Raw genomic sequence first — 18,667 nt, forward strand, 5'->3', positions numbered from 1 at the left:
ACATCTCTAAAGAGTTTGATAAATATTTCCTTCTACATGATTGGATATTTCCATGGGAATGCATGGTCCATATATTTTAGTGTCTGGTAAGGGATAGTATATTCAAGATCTTTCTCATTAAGGCTGCCAGGTGAGAACAAGAGCATTTCTGCCAGGTGTTGTTCATCTATGCACTATGCATTCCTCATGTTCATCTATGCACTATGTTTTACCTAAGTACCTGGCTTATACACTGAGACTAGTCAACAAAAACCAGTTTGTAGACCATTTAGTAATCCTGTTTAGGTGTCATTTAGAACAGGAGCAGTTTCAATTAAACCACAACTCTGTTAACACCTCAAATATTGAATTAAGCCACTTTGTTTGCCAAAAAGATTATAGGGACCCTGTTCTCTAACCAGTCCTTGCATAATGAATCCTCTACTAGATCTGTGAGCTTTTCTAAAAAAAGGTTAATTTCATTCTTCATCACAAAGCCTTGTGAATGGTCCCCATGGGCTGTCCTTGATAAAGAAAGAGAAAGTCTTGTTAAGTATTAATGATCACAGTCGCAGGTTCACAATATCACCTCTGCCTGGGAAGGAGAAGATCACTTCATTGACATTTATCAAGGGGCTTCCACATGGGACAAAGAGCACAGCAATCATTATATTCCACTGTGGCCACAATGGAAAAAGATGCTTCTTTTTTTCTCATTTGATATTTGTTACAATTTCCTCACCCAGAGACAAAGTTATAAATATATAACAGAGATACTGAGTTGACAGAACCAGAATTTTAATTTAAAGGAGAATTATTCTAATTCTACTCTTAAAATTTTAGAAAAATATTTGCTAACATGACTTCAGATGACATTTTTTCCTTATTTCCCCTATCTTTGCATGGAAATGCTTCTTTGAAATCCAGGAAAGTTAAATAGTCAATCTCAAGTCAATTTGGCATTTCCCAATCAGGCAAAGTGGCAATCAATTCTCTTCTATATGAAGCACTAGATAAGAGGCATTTTATATGGATGTGGCAGAATAAATTGACAGCTATTCCTATCTCTGCCCCTCTTTCATCAGAAAGGAATATGAAATTCTCAAAGAATTTATAAGAATTTATTTGGTGAGAATCATCACTGGCAAATTTTCCTTTCCTTAAATGATATGAGTTATTTTTTTTTTGATCCCTTGTAAGATCTTCCTACAGATTCATAAAATGTAAAGCATTATGTGTTCTACTGGGCTCCAGTGTCCTCCCAGCCTCCTTTCCCCCCTCACCCACAGAATAAATCAGGGGATGGGACTGGCTTGCATGGAAGCTTTCCTGCTTTCTTCCACACATGATCTGAGAGCAAGGCTTTCTACATTTTTCAACAGGTCTTTTACCAGTTTCTCTTCCACACAGCACTGTACACAGGTAAGATGCTCCTGATTGGAGCACTTCAGATTGTCCTTTGACCTACCTCCTGGCCTTCACCCAGAGTGAGCCTGATGTGGTGAATGAGGAACTGGAAGAGTCCCAGAATCACAGTTCTGCCATTGGCAGATCTGCTCGGTTACTTGTCAGTTCCTCTTGAGTTGGATTACTTCACAGCAAATCATAGCTTCAGCATCACTTTTATAATTGGTGTTGTTGAGAGATCATTAGACTTTCACATATAAAATGTTTTGCTTAGTGTCTGAAAAAAATAAGCACTGAATAAAAAGGATCAAATTGTTTTCTTCTGCATGTGATATGCTTTAGGATATTGTCCTAAATTTTATGTAGGTATGATTTCATTCTTAAAACAGACAGACAAATATCTACTGATTCTTTAAAAACTGAATGCATACTTCTGAAATTTTGGAAAACATTCCTTGACATACCAAAGTCTCTTTTTCTCTCTCTCATGATCTATAAGACCTGGCTTTATAATTGAGACCCAACAATCAAAACTCTATGTGATTCAATGAAACTCCCTTGCACTATTAATGTGTGCTAATAAAAAATGTGATTAACTTTCATTGTTTCAAATATTCTCTTTGGCAAAATACACATTGGGGTGAATATTTTTATAGAACCCCATGAAGGAGACACTCACAGTTGATGACTCACAAAGGAGACTGAGAGCAATCAAAGCTCTAAAGACTTGGAAGGTAACATTGCTGAGTGATGCTTGGAGAGGGAAAGCAGTATGAGGGGATCTTTCTTACCTCAGTTAAGTCCTGTCCTCTTCGTTCTGAATTTCTGCAGGCCTAGCCAACTCAGAATATGGAGAGGAGTTCTATTTCTTAATAATCCTAATTATTTCTATCCCAGTGTCTACACTGTACTGGACACATATTAGGTATGCATTCATTAATATAACCACTTAAGAATTGATATGATTTGTTGAGTACTAGATAAGATGTGAGAGAGGGGGATGATTGAAGAAAAAGAGAGAAAAGTTAGCTATGCATTAACATTGACCTGTGTGATTGCCGGGTATCATGTTACCCTTATCCCCTTCACTATCATAGACAAGGGTTTACTTATGTTAAGGAGACAAGGATTCCCAGAACTCCAAGAACATATATCCCAGTATACACAGGCTGTCTACCGGTACTGATATTTTATACACTAGTCTAGTCTCTAGGACAGAGCTGGTGCTCAGTTTTGTTAGATGGATGCAACACCTCCAATCAAGTTTTTCATTTTCTCATCTCTTCTTTTCAGCATTGTACCCATTTTAAAAGCACATTTCAAATGTCAGCTTTCCCATGATCATTTCTGTGATTCCCTCCAACTTGATTTTTAGACTTTTCACATTCTATCTTAATTGTTGGTTATGGGTTTTTTTGGTTTTTTGTTTGTGTGTTTGAACTCAGGACTTTGTGATTGCTAGACAAGCACTCTACCACTTGAAACATAATCCCAGCCCTTTTTGTTTTAGTTATTTTTTTGTATAGGGTCTTGCTACATACCTGAGCCAACCTGGACCACAATTCTCCTATTTATGCTTCTTATGTAGCTGGGATGACAGGCATGTACCACCATGCTGAGCTATTTGCTAAGATGAGGTCTCACTGGTTCCTTGGGCTAGCCTCAAACCATGATCCTCCCAATTTCTGCCTCCTGAGTGGCTAGGATTATAGATATTAGCCACTGTTCCTGGCTATTTTTGTTGTTGATTTTGTATGTAATTTTCTCTCCCTTATCTTTAAGGTAATCTGACTGCAAAAAGTGAGTGTGAGAGAAGAAATATTAGGAGATTATGTCTGAGAAGATCAAAAGGCATGTCATTTTGAGGTTTTCCCTGAGATTAAGGACTTTGGTAATTTCTCCAAATGTGATGAGAATTCTGAGTAGTGGCATAACCATTATATTTTTAAGAAATCACTCTCACTGCTGTGTGGAATATAGATTGTAGGTATACAAACATGGGAGCAATATGTAAGAGGTTATTGCAATGTGAACTGTGATGGTGTTTGGGACTTCTGGTAGCTGGGGATTTGAAAGGAAAATGGTGGATTCTAGATATGGATTGATGGTAGGTAGACCCAATAGGTATTGCTAATTGATTGATTGTAAGCTGTGAAAAAATACAGTCAAAAATGATTCTAAAGTTTTGGACCTGAACAGTAGGTTGAATTTTTAAAGAAGTAGAAAGAGGAAGTATAAAAGGTAGAAATCAAGAGTACCTTTTTAGTCATGTACATTTGAACACTTATTAGACTTCTAAGAGAGATATCAGATCATTATATATACAAGCATAGCATTCAAAAGAGAACTTTCTGGAGCTATAAATTTGGAGTATTTAGTGTGTAGATGGTTCTTACACACATTATCATATTGATCTGCATAAGAGAATGTATAGACAGAGAAAAGAAGAAGTCCCAGCAACCCAGAAAATTAAGATGACCTGAAAATCAAGTTCATGTATTGCTCAATGAGTAGGGAGTGATCTGTTGAATGCTTCCAGTAGCTCAAGTATAACAAGGACCAAAAATTGACCATTGATTTAACAATGGAAAGTTTTTCATGAACCCAAGAGCAATTTCCATAGAGTGGTGGTGGCCAAAGAGTGAATGGAATGAGTTAAAGAAAGAATCAAAGATATAAGTGACAACTGCAAACATGGATAGTTGTACCCGTAAGTTTTCTGGAAAGGATATCAAACTGAGGCAGTAATTGGTTAGACCTAGGAGGACAAGAGGATGCAAGCTGGAAAAGCCATTTGAACCTGATGTGATAACACACACCAGGAATATCAGCAGTAGGATCCTGCGGCAGGAGGATTGTGAGTTAGAAACTAACCTGTGCTACATAGTGAGTTCCAGGCCAGGCTGGGCTACGTAATGAAACCCTGAGAAACAAAACAGCAAAACTGAATATTTGTCTGTTTTTGAGATGAGAAAAATAGCTGCATGTTTGCTTGCTGTTGAAGATGAATTGTAGAAAGAGTAATGTTTTGGATGTGCTTTTAGAGCAATGGTATGAGAACTTGAGAGAAAATGACATAGACAAGGAAAAGAGTTGACCTTAGAGAGAAGCATGGAGAGTTTCTTTTGTGTCTGGACTAACTGGTCTATTTAGCTGCCTTTTAAAAATAAAAGTGTGTCTTAACTGAAAAGCCATTATCTACACATCAGATTCCATTTATAGGGTTCATAATGCTTTTTCTGCTTTGCAGCATCTTTTGAAGTCCTACACATTTTTGAGGATTTTTTTTTTATCTTGAGTCTTTCCTTATCCAGGTAAAAACCAGAAAACTCATTTTCTAGCTTTGCCTCCCAGTTAGGGAGCAATAATGTGACCCAGATTCCCCAATCAGACACACGCACAGGAGACTTAAAATTAGAAGTGCTGGGCAGAAGGAGCAGAATCCATTTCCTGGATAAGACGGTGTCAGCTATGAATGCCTTGGTTAAAAGCCTGGAAATTTGTGCATAATTTTGGCACTGGAGTGACAGACAACTGTGATCACAGTAGAGTTGCATTCCTGGTGCTCAGGGGGCTGAGACAGGAGTAGTAGCTCCTAGAGCTTGATGGAGCCAGTTATAATAAAACTAGTTCTGTGAGTGTTTTAGGGTATGATATGGTTCCTACAAACATATGACCTAATATTTTAGCTATTTCAATGAGTCTAGGGTACCTACTCATGTCAGTATATGCATTTACTCCTTCATCTGCCAGACTGTGCTCTGTTCAGTACAGTGTTTGAGGGACCTAGACAAATAATAATCTGTCTCAACTAGTCTCCTGAAGTTATTTTTGTTGTAGGACTATTTTCTTGTTTTAACAGATAATCTTTAAGAAATAATTGATTTTTGAGAACCAGGTTTTCAGCATAGACAAAAATCTGTGAATTCAGACCTAATTTTGAGAATAGTGATCATGAAATATCTCTTTGGTATTGTGTGACATCTCTTCTGTGATATATATGAAATTATAGCTGCTGAGGAGAAAATCATGACAAATAATTTAACAATGATAGGACAATGAATGGTGACATTGGGACAGAGTATTTGTAATGGATAGTTTGCTAGAAAATCTAGGACTTCAATGTACAAGCATGTGTGTGCACACACATATAGTACATACCATGTGCACATGCATAGAATCTTAAAACAAAGATAACTTGTAAACAACAATAACCCCCTACCCTAGTTGTAGCCATAGCAACTGAAACTATTCATTTTCTGTCTCAAATAATGTGTGCAGGTCTATCTCAGTAACAATTCAGAAGGGGACATTGACAAATGATTACTGTATTCACCCAGCCATTTTAAATAGGAAGGCATTTGGCTGAATTCTAATTTGACCAATGCATATTTAACTGATAAAGCTGCCAGATAAGATATTGGCCAAAAGAGAAAGAAGAGAAATGAAGCTGGAGTTGCTATCATATAAAACTCCTATAATGAAGGACATGAAAGGAAATGTTGTAATTCTGGGCTGAAAATCTGTTCAGTATTGGGAGATGGAAGAGCAGCTGGCCTACAATTTGAAAACTTTGAAGATTCTGTGACCTCTAGAATGTCTAAGCCGTGGAGGGTATTTTCTCCTTTGCTTAATGTGTTGTATTTTCAAAGTAGTAAGGGAAAAATGCCTTAAAATGTTTTAGCTTCAAAGCAACAGAAACAAAAAGCAGCATTAGAATAATGGAAAATTCAAAGACACTGCCCAAGTCCTAAATTTCTCAAAAATTTCCTTTGCTTATATTGCATTGTATTATAACAAACCTTTTGAATTATTCTGAACTTCCACTGGCCCCAGGAATGTTACTCAGTGCTAAGGCTCAAAGGAGATCCAAATTCAGATTCATTTTTCAAGCAGATTTCATTACAATAGTTAATATTTATTGTATTCATTACTTGTCAGGTTCTGTTCTTAGTATGTTGGATCTTCTAATTTTCACAAAAATTGTCTGAAATAGGTGCTATTTTCAATTCTGTTTGTGGATCATAAGACCAAAATTCAGAGATGTTGAATAAGTTGTCCAAGATTGTACTAATTAAATAGAAAAGGATCTAATAGCAGAACCTTGGGATTTCTCTACCATCTCCTATTTTGCTATTTCTCTAATCTCTATCTCTTCTACTCCTTCTCTTTCCCCTTAATCAATCATTCTCATAAAGCACAAAGATATTATAGAGATCAAAAAATTAAAGTGTATAAAATATTTAGTTGTACCTGACACATAGCTGCCATTCAATAAACTGTATGGATAGTAGTTGCATATAAACACACATTTATTATATTCAACATTGGGCTTGTCTACTCAGCACATACTCTTTGTGTAGGAAAGTTATTAAATGGTTAAATTATAATACAAAAGTTGCTTGCGAGACATTAAAAAGGAGAAAAACTATTTAGTAGAAAATCATAAAGGCTAGAGTCATGAAGCTAAGAGAAGTCAGGGCACTCGTCCAGGGCTAGTCCATCCACTGCATCCAATAGATACAATGCCTAGGGCTAGGACCTTCTCAAGGTCTTATTAAAATGATTAAATTAAAACAAAGTTAATTTCAAAAACAGGAGAAAATTGTAAAATCAAAATGTTTAGATGTTTATTTACATGTCTACAAAATGAAACACTATGTTAACTTCACTCATTATGTTTGGTCATGGTTAAAAACAATTTGCTAGTCTCCCAGAGAATGGCCAATGATTTCTGATTGGTCTGAGTGACCTATAACCACATATTTTTGAAGGCAAAGTTATTACTAAATTTATTTTCCAAAACATTTATCCTAAATGTATATATTTAATGAGAATGTGGGTGCACTTAAATACATTTTGTATGACAGGGATTCAAGACCTATGAAATCTGAAAGTGGTCTTGTATCAACCTTCTTGTAGGGTTATTCCTGTTGCTGGGGAGAGGTGAATTCTGGAATTAGCTAGTTGGAGTCCTTTTCCCTTGGATAGTTAAGAAGACCTGATGACCATATAATTTTCTTGAAGAGGAGTTAATTTCCTTCCATGATGGGTGGATAACTACTGATACTCAAATTCTGCACTTTTTCCCTCCAAAAGTCTATCTCCCATCATTCATCTTTCCTCAGTCCATGATGGGCTTAAGGTTGGTTAGTTGCCAAGTAGATTGATGGTTTCTACTCCAGCAAGTATTATTAATTGGTTTATAGAATGCAACTCCCACACATCTTAGCATTCTATAAAGTCCTTTCAGTATTAACAGAGGCTACATTAGCATAACAATAACAGGCCACATTAAACTGCCCAGAAAAGAAATTGCCAGTTCAGTTTCAGAGGCAGATTTCTCTATAAAAAGTCTCAATAGGCAAGCTTACTGTGAGATATTCAGGCAAAACGGTGGTCAGTCTGGTTCACTGAAAAGCAATTCGTGGGTAACCAAGAATGTTATTTCTAAAAGCAGCCATCAAAATGGGGCTTTTGTTGCCTTCTGGTTATTTAGTGCTCTCAACATATGTGGTCTGCTCTTGTGCCCCTAAATCTCCTTAAGAAACAATTCCTCACAGGTTCCCAGTGCTCTGCATTTAGACCTATCCCCTATTCATCACCAAGGCATCTGGGCCCTGGGGATTACAAATTCCCACTTGAAGATCAGAAGAGGATTGAGCTAGGGTTATCCCAGGATTGACAAACAGCCTGAGAGCGGCGTCTAAAGGAGGCAAATGTGTAGTTGAAAATCCTAGAAGGCAGGCCTAAAGGGAAGGGAAAGTAGATGAGAAGTTAAAGCATAAGAAGAATCTGTCTAGTTATAGAAAGGAAGGAAGGGAGAGGAAACAAGAGTTTTCAGAGTGGTGTTGAAATAACAGGTAGGTTTATTAGATGACTTTGATCATAAAAAATACCACGCCAAATTGGACATAGTTACTACCATGACACAGGTTGCAAGTTGCCCCCGCCCAGATTTTAGCATGGATGTGGGGGTTTGAAGGATTTGTCTTAAAATTCCAGAATGATCTTTCTGTAAAATGGGAATAATGACATCTCTTCACAGGATACTTGTAGGATAGTGGATGTAAAGTGTTTGCAAAATTCTGGGACATGTTAAGCGCTCAATAAATGATGAATGGATTAATATCCATACAAATATATCAACTTTAAAAGAATGTGATACTGAATCAGGGCTTTTCCTAGTCTCCAAAGTCAAGCCTTTTCTTATTTTTATTGCTGAAAGAGAAGATTTGCTTATGTAGATTTGTTTTACTTAAGTGATTCAGCAAGCATTTATTATTCAGCATGAAGCATTATTTTAGTTCTACTCATAGAAGTAGTCAAAGGAAGACTAGTCTTGATCTAGGTCAAATATATAAACTCCAAATAGACTTGAGTAGAATATTACTAGAAGCACAGCTCCAGGCACAGATGACTGCCTTGTAAAGCCATGGCCTTGTCTTCTGTAGAAATAAGTGACCCAGGCTGTTAGAATGACTGATCTAATACTGTCCACTGTATTGGCCTACTGGTTTTGCTGTATCTTAGTGACTCATGGAAAACATAAAGCTAATGATTAATGACATCAGGGAGACAGTAAAATACATATCTTTACCAGAATCTCCTCCTTGCTGCCAAATAAAAACTATGTACCCATCCTTTATTCTTCAGTACACTTTGAACTGTTGTTGCATATACATTGTCACATAATTTACTGATTTATTGGATAATGGACATTATTATTTTATATTTTATTAATATGTGGCTTTCCTGTGACTGAAAATAAAGTTCTAGTTCTGAAGGCAAGAGATCATACCTTATAGTTCTTATATTTGGAATCTATAGTAAGTAAAATAATATTTAGGAAAATGGATAGGAATAGCAAATAAAATAGCTCTTGATTGATGGATTATACATGGCTATTCTCATAGCATCACCCACCTATGCTCTGTAGTATTTCCACACCTGAACAACCATATTTCTTTTGGTGATTACTCGATTAATGTCTAGCTCTCCAACTAGACTATAAGCTCTATGAGGGCAGAGACCAGCACTATTTTTTTCCTTACTTTTTATAGTGGGATAAATAGTGTCCTACTGCAAAATCCCATTTCTATTCATAACCTCATTGTGGACTTATTTGGAAATAAGTTCTTTATAAATGTGTTTATAATAAGGATTGAGATAAACTCATACTAGATGAGATTGGGCCCTAAATCTAATCAGTGTGTCCTTTTAAGAAATAGAAGAGTACACAAAGAGACACAGAGCAGAAGAGAATACAAAGATGGAGGCAGAGTTTAAAGGAATGTATCCTAAACCACCAAACACCAAGAATTTTCTAACAACAACCAGAACCTAAAAAAGAAGCATGATACAGTTCTGCTTCAGAGCTTTCAGAAAGAGCCCACCCTGCTGATATCTTGATTTTGTACTTCTGGTCCCCTGAACTGTGGTAGAGTATATATATTTTGTTTAAGCTACTATCTGTGGTAATCTGTTTTATCTGCCATAAGAAATACAAGTAGCATGGTATTCGTGTGCTTGGCACATAGCAAGGGTCAGAAAGTATCTGTGGGAGGAAGGTAGATCAGTTTTCTTCTTCCTCTACATCTTTTCCTAATTCAATGTTTCTATAAGTGTATAGAATTCTTGCCTTTTCAGAATTAGTTAGGGTCTTATTGAAAATATAGATTCCTAGGGCCATTTCAAACCAGCTGACTGACAATCTCAGGGGCTTAGAGTATGTTCCTTTAACAAGCTACCATGGTGGGTCTTTGAGCTGGTGCTTTTTTTTTTTAATTATAATTCTTAGGTTCTTTGAGTTGTATCAAAGACATTTCTCTAGCCCTCATGGACAAGGCACCTGATGGGAGGAAGCAGCCTCCTTGCAGCAGGTGCGGGACTGACCTCCTCATTAACGCTGCTGGGGATTTCTGAAGCAGAATGCTCCAGCTGTCAGTTCCTTTTTTCCTTGAGGGTACATCTGGCTGCTTGATATGACCCCAAACCCTGTATAGAAGTTAGGTTTCTATTTCCATAGTGGTTTCCTCAAGAAAACAATCAAAGTCAGAATAAGATAAACATAGAACCCCTCCATTCTTAGGACTTATTTGCTCCAAACAGTAATGTCTGCATACCACCACATGGCAACTTTGACAAATTCAAACTTTTGATTTCAGTCACATTTCATCTCTTGAAAAACATGCCTCTCAAAAGTTAGGTGATTGTTTATTGCAAACTGGATGTTTTGTGTTCCATATTCATCCTCCCATTTATGACTTTCTCATCCAATTTGCTGAGTCCTTGAATCAAAACACATACCAGGCTGCAAGCTCAAATTGGCATCTGCAGATCAAGCTGTGAGCTTTCTGCTGTGTGCCTCCCCCCAGGAACTCTCAGAGACCTGCAGTTGTCATTCACGTGGGTGTGAGCAGCTCTCCAGGACCTGTGGCAGGGCCAGGTACCTTTCCAGGCATCTTCTTCTCTGATTTTAATCCTGTTGCTCAGGATGACTTCTTCCTGCACACCTGAAAGAACAACTCAAAAGTCAAAACAAGACTTGGGGAGGTTAGTTCAGCTCCATGACTTTGCACTAAGTCTCTGAGGATTTGTGGGCTTGTCAGGAGGGATTTGTTGCAAAACCCAAGTGAATCATGGAGTGGAGGTGGATATTAAGTCAAAGAGGCAGAGGAGGATAAAAGGGAAGTGTCACGGAACATGTGGAAGCACATTGAGCTAGCTGGGGTGTCCTGACTTCAAACAATCAACTGTGTGCAATGTTAAAACCTCTGGCTTTGAATAATAAATGACAGTATAAATTTCTTTTAAAGCAGAATAAGAAAGAGCCACCAGAATTTGAAGCAATATTTCCACTGCTAGAAAAATAAAGTTTAGCCAACTCTTACTAATTTTTTCTCTGGAAATCAAACAACACTGTCTATCCTTGACACACTACCTACAGCTCTCTCTCTCCATCCCTGTTTCGTGTATCACGTCTGTCACGAATTATCATCATTCTTTTTTCAAAGAAACATTGTTCCCATATGTCCCTTTCCTACATATTGTCCAAATACCCTGGGTCAGCCACATGGCTTGACTAACTCTTTGACTTTTTAAAACATTTGTTGCTTGGACAATTTTTTAAATTCAATTTCATCCTGCTTGTTACTCACCCAAACTAAGCACTTAGAGTTGTCTTTGACTCACTCTTTTATTCTTTTTTCTTTTTACTAAAATTACCAGTGCCCTTCCTATATCTTCATTACCATCATCACTCCCTGATCTAAGTCTACATGTCTGAGTTTCTACTGTAACTGCCTTGATACTACCTTTGGCAGCTAGGAAAAATCCTGCCATGGGTTTCCTTTTCATTCTTTTCTTTTCAAAAAGGTATAATTTGTTTAATAGTTTAACCTGCCAATAATAAAAAACTACTATTTGTTGAACACCTAATATGTCCCAGAAAATGAGCTTACAGCACAGAAACCAATTCAACAGATTTGATATAGAAACTAGGAATCTGCATTTCTAGCAATCCTTTTTTTTTTAGAAAAACAGCTAAATATATAAGAGGACAAATCCAACTTTGAAATCTATTTGGTGGGGATGAACAATTGCTGAGGTTTTTGTTTTTGTGATTGTGTTGTTATGGATTAGCTGGATCTGAAAAGAAAACATTTTCTTCTTTGGTTTTTAAAATGATTTTACTTTATAGTTCACCACTTTTTCAATGTTCTTTCTTCCTTCTCTACCATTATTACAAAATAAGAGCTGACTCTAATGGTCATTCTTCATGCTAATGAGGAACTAGATAATGGCCTTAAACATATAATGGAAAGATTTGGAATCACTATTTTAGGACTGAAAAAGCTTTTAATGATCAGACTTTTTAAAAGAGTGGCTTTATACTCTTAGAATCAGAAGGGCTATTACTCATCAAATCTTCTCATTTAAAAAAAGTTGATCAATTCTTTACTTTTGTGACATACAAATATGATAGGGAGGCAAATTAAAAACAATATATCTACTAAGTTGTCACTAGGTACAAAGAAGTCAAGGAAGGGGTAAAGTGCTGTCAAGACTTAAAAACAAACATAAAAAATGTGACTTGCTTTAACAAATGAAATGTGAACAAAGTAAACGTATGTCATTTGTGGTTAGGAGGTTTTAGTACCCATGTGGTTTGCCATGCCCTCTTTTACTGGGTCAGCAATCATGAAACAAGTGACAAAATGGAGCTTCTATCAACCATGCATTGGTTACTAGGATGTAAAGATTTTCTCTGTAGATGCATGTTTAAGAAACTGAGATTGTGAGCTTATCATAGGAAAATTCTGGTCTATTCTGGCCAATATTCTCTTCCTCTGGTTCTTTAAGCTGGTCAATTCACTAGTCGTGATGATGAAGACAGTGGTGATGTGACAATAGCTAACGTTTGTGGAGAGCCTGCTACGTTCCAGGTGTTCTAGGTACTGTGCTACATACTTTCGAGGTTTTATGCCATTTAACCCCATGGCAACTTCATGAGATAAGTGCCTATTATAATTCCATTTTATAGATAAGAAAACTGAGGTACAGAATGTTTAAGTTAGAGGGCCATATTCATAACAGAATTAAATTTGAGAGCAACCTCATGATACAGCCAATCTGATTCCAGAGCTTGCCTTTTTAGCCATTAAATTGCTTCAGAGAGATCACAAGTCAAAAGTTCTAATCCCTAAAGTGTATTCTTCAAAATACTAGTTTTATGGAATATTAGCTGGCATGACTTAGAAATGTATTTAAATTTTATAAAGTTTATAAAGAACACTGAGTTAAGTTAAATAAAGCATTTTCTTAAAATCTTAGAGCTTCTTTTTTTTTGGTAAGAGAGGGGTGCTAGCATATGAACTTAGGGTTACGTGCTTGCTAGATAAGCACACTACTGCTTGTACCACACCTTCAGCCCTCAGAGATTCTAGAAGTCTTTAGGATTTGCTCTTATACTTACTGTCCTGGCCCCAGGTTTCTTGTTCCACATCCACACACCAGTTTCAGATCCTATAAAGAACAGTCGCCTTCTACATTCCCATGTTGTTGATTCAAACCTCAACATTCCCACATGATTTTCTATTTTGATGGCTCCTTGGACTTCCTTCTGTCTCTAGTGAGAATTCTCCAGGACAAATTTCTGCTTCACTATGCCTAGGCCCCTTTGTTTCTTATTCAGCCCCACCCATTGGTGCATAGGTAAATATGTAATGCCGTAAGAATCTTTCCATATCTTCCTTCCAATTATTTTCCTTTATGGATGCCCAGGAGCTTCTCTCCTTGCTGTTCTTTCCATGGTCTAATTGAGATCATTCAGTTTCCAAGTTTTTATTGCTTCCTTTTCCATATTCCATTTGAAACCCTTTAAAGCATGTCAGCTGGTCTTGAAACAAATATATGTTCCCTATGTTGATGAGTTACAAATATTCAAAGAATTGATGGTGGTAGTGGGGATTTTGGGAATGCGTTTTTTGTAGTCTGGGGTCTTTCAGCAATTTTTCAGTAAGGAAGACTAATGCTTTCTTTAATCTTTAAGAAATGCAATAGTCTTTAGAAAGCTTAATATTACTTATTGTATACATCAAGGGACCTGTCATGGTCCAAGAAGGAGATATAACTTTTAAAATTCTCTAATGTAGAACTCAGAGACCTAGAAATAATCTGATTGAAGAAAGCCTTGGCAAGGTCTGGGTTATGTGGGATATTTCTATTTTTTGATCACTCTGAGAAGTAAATGAATGTTATCAAATCTTTATAAAATGGTCAAATGTTGCCTCTTTCAGACTCCAGAAGTCCATTATCTGGTCCGTTAGGTGAACAATGCTTGATGAAGGGTTGGTATAATGCAAATTGTATTATAAATGAATGTGAATACCAGGAGTGTATTGTTCTCCTAAAATAGTGAACTGAGCCCAGACTATGCTACTTTGTACTGAAGGGGGCTGAAAACCTTGTGCTCCTTCCAGTCTGTTTCTGGCAATCAACATATCCCCAGCTATAGTTATGAATATGAACCAGCTAAGTCAAAAGGGTTATTGTATTTTTAAGGTAGTATTTGAAAAATAGCTTGGCAAAACCATGCAAGTACTGTTGCTTACAATACTGAACCAAGCACTGAAATAATCTGAAATATTATAAACAACCCTTGTTTTCTTCACTCCCATAGAAATCTTATAAATACCATCAAAAGAGAATATATCTGGGTTAAATGTACACATCACAATGCTTTGCTAGTGTTGCAATTTGGAATAGCCACTTTTCTGCCATTGAAAATCACTGATTATTCAGAGCTAGTTATAGAGAGCAAAATATCTATGTGATTGCATGGTTTCGATTGCCATCATCACAATGCTATGTACAAAGGCTGATTACCTTCCATTTTGTTAAAACTTCTTGTTGAAACTGGGTTAATAAGAGACTTCACAAGGATTTTTCTCCTCCTCTCATGAAATTGCTCATGTGAAAGCAATGTGATAATTAAAATTATTTTATTGTTAAAGAAAGAATTGGTCTATTGTACAATTTTTGTGATGGTTGAAAATATCTCATAATTAATGTATTTATCGGTTAAAGGACTGCTTTATGTGAAGCAGTCATATAAATAAAGCATATTATATATATATATACATATATGTATACACACACACATATATAATGCTATTCTCAGAGAATTGTGTTTGAAAATTTAGAGTAACATTTAACTTAAGGTTGACGGACTTAAGGTTATCATTTTCTGTCTATATATACTATTAGTGGTAATAAATTAGACCTATTTGCTTTCAAGGGTAGCTTTGTAAGGAGCGTGAGTCATTTTGGGTTGCTTTTGGGGGTTCAAAAACTTCCTCATTAAAAATAAATATGATTTTTCTCATAAGCATTTAATAGGCAAAAATTGGAGTGAGGAGCAGGAAATATAGTTGATATAAGTAATGTATTTTTTGATGGATGGCAAAGTAGAAAGGAATGGGCTGGAAAATCAGAGATGAAAATTTCATTTCTAATTCTGAATTCATTATGCCCTATTCTTAGCCAGGCCACAAGCTCCCCATATGTAAGATGAGACTAAGATTATTTACTATGAAAACTCCACAGCTCTGACATTCTTCTGAGGAGCAAGACTATCAGAATGGAAAAAGTACATAAGTGGGAGAGAGAAAAGAGAGGAAGTTGTCAGGTGTCAGTACTCTGATAATATATAAGCCAAATTGTTTCAAGCTATTGACTTCAAAGGATATGCCTAAACTACTTACTAGTGGGAGATGAATAATTGAGATTTAGTAAAAGGAAGAAAACATCTGTTTGCATTTGTTTTGAAAATGTTGCTTTTGTGATTTCACATATGAAATTTGAATTATTCTTGGAATGCAAATGAAGTCTTTGAAGACTTAAGAAAGTTTTGGGAGTTTAACTGGATTAGTATGGTGTCAATTCTACTTCTTTGTTACCTGTGTAATATTTACTTAGGAACCTGCAAAGTACTACTGTTCACCTGGTGGTGGCTACCTGGTCTTATTAGAGATCTCTTACATAGTTTCTCATGGCACTCTTAACATCAACTATCAGTCCCATAATAATGAACTGCAACCTTATTAAATAATTTATTGGTGCCCAAAACAGAAATGCCATTTTTCATCACAAAATCAAGTAATTTTAGGTGCTTACTCAGGTAACACAGATTATATTCTATAGTCCTATTTCCTATTTCTAGTGGCAAAGAGATCTAGAACTTTGTAACCTCAAATGATGGTATCCTATGTGATGCAAGAAATAAAATGAGGTGATGTATTCTTGGATGCCAATGAGTGTTTGTTAGTGTATATTTGAAATTTGCAGAATTTAATATTCATTTATTATGTCCATAGATTTAAAAATATGTAGGTCTTCATTTCAATCATCTACTTCTTTGTCTCTATCTTAGTAAATAATCTATGCTCGTGGCAGCATTATTCACAGCTAAATGCTAGAAATAGTGCAACTATAGGTAAATGAATGTGTTAGGAATTGCACATGTTTGATATAATATTGTGCATAACTATAATAATACAAACCACAATAGTATAAAGCAATAAAATTGAAAGGTTTTACAAATATCCTCATTATGGTTTTGTAATGCAAACCCTGGCACAGAAAACCAATTGAGGACATGCACCTTAATATTGGCAGTGGCCATGCTTGGGAGATGAGGTGACAGAGCATGACCTAAGGTAGTGAGACTAGTGTTTTCTTCTAATTGTCTGCATTTCCCACATCTTCTATTACAAGCATTCATTTCAATTAAGTTGAAAAATACAAACCTTCCATTTATGCTTCCATTTGAATCCTTCTAGTTCCCAGGTAGCAAAGAAAGAGGATTGTAAGCTCTGAGCCCTTGTGTTCTGCCTCCTTTCCTGAATCTGAATCCTCCCTAACATCCTCCATAAGCTGCTTAGCCCTAAAGCTGGCTCTGAGAGCTTCCTCCCTCCCCCAGCACTGCTGAGAAGTGCCTGCCTCCCCTTTATCTCCCATCCTAAATCACATCAGAGTCCCTTCTCCCTGAGCCCTGCTCCTCAGAGCCTCAGCATTGCTTTTCTTCTCTTCTTTCTTGATTTCCCCTCTGAATCTTCCTGGCATTCTCAGTTCAAGGCCAGATGGCTGATTTTCTGAAGCATTAACACTTCCCCTCTGCTGACTTAGAGCTATTTCAAACCCATCACCCACACCTCGCTGGTAACCAGGTTTCTACCACAGTAGGTTGCCTGGTGAGATTTGGCAAGTGCGGTGAGGGTGGGGCTGGAGAAACTATCCAACAGGAAATTAGTCACTAAACTAGTTTGGTTTTACTTGATTCATTTGGGATACTTGGAGAGTGCTTAACGAGGACACATTAGAAGGAAAACTGTGGTTTAAAAAGCCAACAGTTGTGTTCTGTGTGGTTCAGCAATTCAGAGTTTGTTAATAGATTTTCTGTTTTTGTCTCAACAATCGGTATGTCAAACTAACCCACAAATAAAAGATTTGGCTGACATTTATTTCACATGGGCTTAGGCAGGGTGTTGTTGCTAATTTGTTTTAACTACTGATGATGAATCTGGAAAATGTGAAAAGAAACATTTAGTCCTTCAAAATAGTGGAGAAAGGAAAGCATGCATCACACCTTTGGTTTGGTTTCAAAAAATTCATTAAGAAGTTGAACCTGCTCTGGGAAAATAACTATGCAAGGAATGGTGAAAGATAAGAATGGATAAACACATAATCTAAGTTTTCCAAAAGGTCACAATATAACTGTGGACACTCCCACACCCATTGCCTTAAAGGGAAGAGCACAGGAAGATTGGGATTCCACTAAGTAACGACTGAGAATATCTGGTGAAATTGGTTAATTTACCAGTTCAAGGACAAATGCCCTTTTGCCTTTCTTCTCTGCCAACCTTAGGGATGGGCAACTTTTTTTCCCTTTAGCTTGATTCCTTGAGCATATCAAGATGGCTGAATGTTGAAGACAACATTCAAAGGTGGAGAAGAGAAATGTCCCTTTTTTGTGTTCCTCTTAAATTTTTTTAAAAAATAATTTTATTAGAACATAATAGTTGTACAGAGTGATATATTATGGTATTTATATATGTGCTTATAATATGTCTTAGTTGGATTTACCCCCTCCATCTTTCTCTCTCTTCCCCCTCCCCTTCTAGAACAATTTCATCCATCTATTTTCATACATGAATACAAAATACATCTGGACATACACCCTCATTGCTCCTTTCCTTGTGCCTACCCACCTCTCACTGGTACCCTCCCCTGAAAAAGACCTACTTTTCCCCCTTGAGTGAGATAGAGATTCACTCTCAGGTATCATTTCTACAGTTCACTGTTAGAGTAGTTTCTCTGAGCCTGTGGAACACTGGAAACATGGAGAGGAGGTATAGCACTCTCCACCAGACCTTGAAGCTGGCTCTCCCATTGCTTCACTGCCACTGTCATTTGCCATTGATTCTAATTCTTCTCTTTCTAAGGCTCATCAAGAGAAGTGAGGAAAGGACAACCTCTGAATGAGGAAAAGAACAAAAACAAGAAGCCTTTCAGCAGACTTGCTGTCCCATGCTATTGGTTAGGAGATATAACATAAGTTTTTAAAATCAACTAATGATAATGGTTCAAAATGAATTTCATAACTACCTAATAATGAGCAACTGTGTATCATCGTATTGTCTCACAGTAAAAAGATTAATTTATTAAATGTAAACCTTTCAAATATACTATAACTTTTTATGCTACTGTTTTGCATTTC

General features: G+C 36.6%; 1 non-coding gene across 1 annotated transcript; it reads left to right on the forward strand.

Annotated features, from left to right (window-relative positions):
* Positions 1-18,212: 18,212 nt before the first annotated feature.
* On the forward strand, positions 18,213-18,433 carry LOC141415869 (small nucleolar RNA U3). Its single transcript, XR_012440822.1, has one exon. It is a non-coding gene; the product is annotated as a small nucleolar RNA U3 (small nucleolar RNA).
* The last annotated feature ends 234 nt before the right edge of the window (positions 18,434-18,667 follow it).

This window comes from Castor canadensis, chromosome 13, assembly GCF_047511655.1.
Source record: "Castor canadensis chromosome 13, mCasCan1.hap1v2, whole genome shotgun sequence".
Taxonomy (NCBI): domain Eukaryota; kingdom Metazoa; phylum Chordata; class Mammalia; order Rodentia; family Castoridae; genus Castor; species Castor canadensis.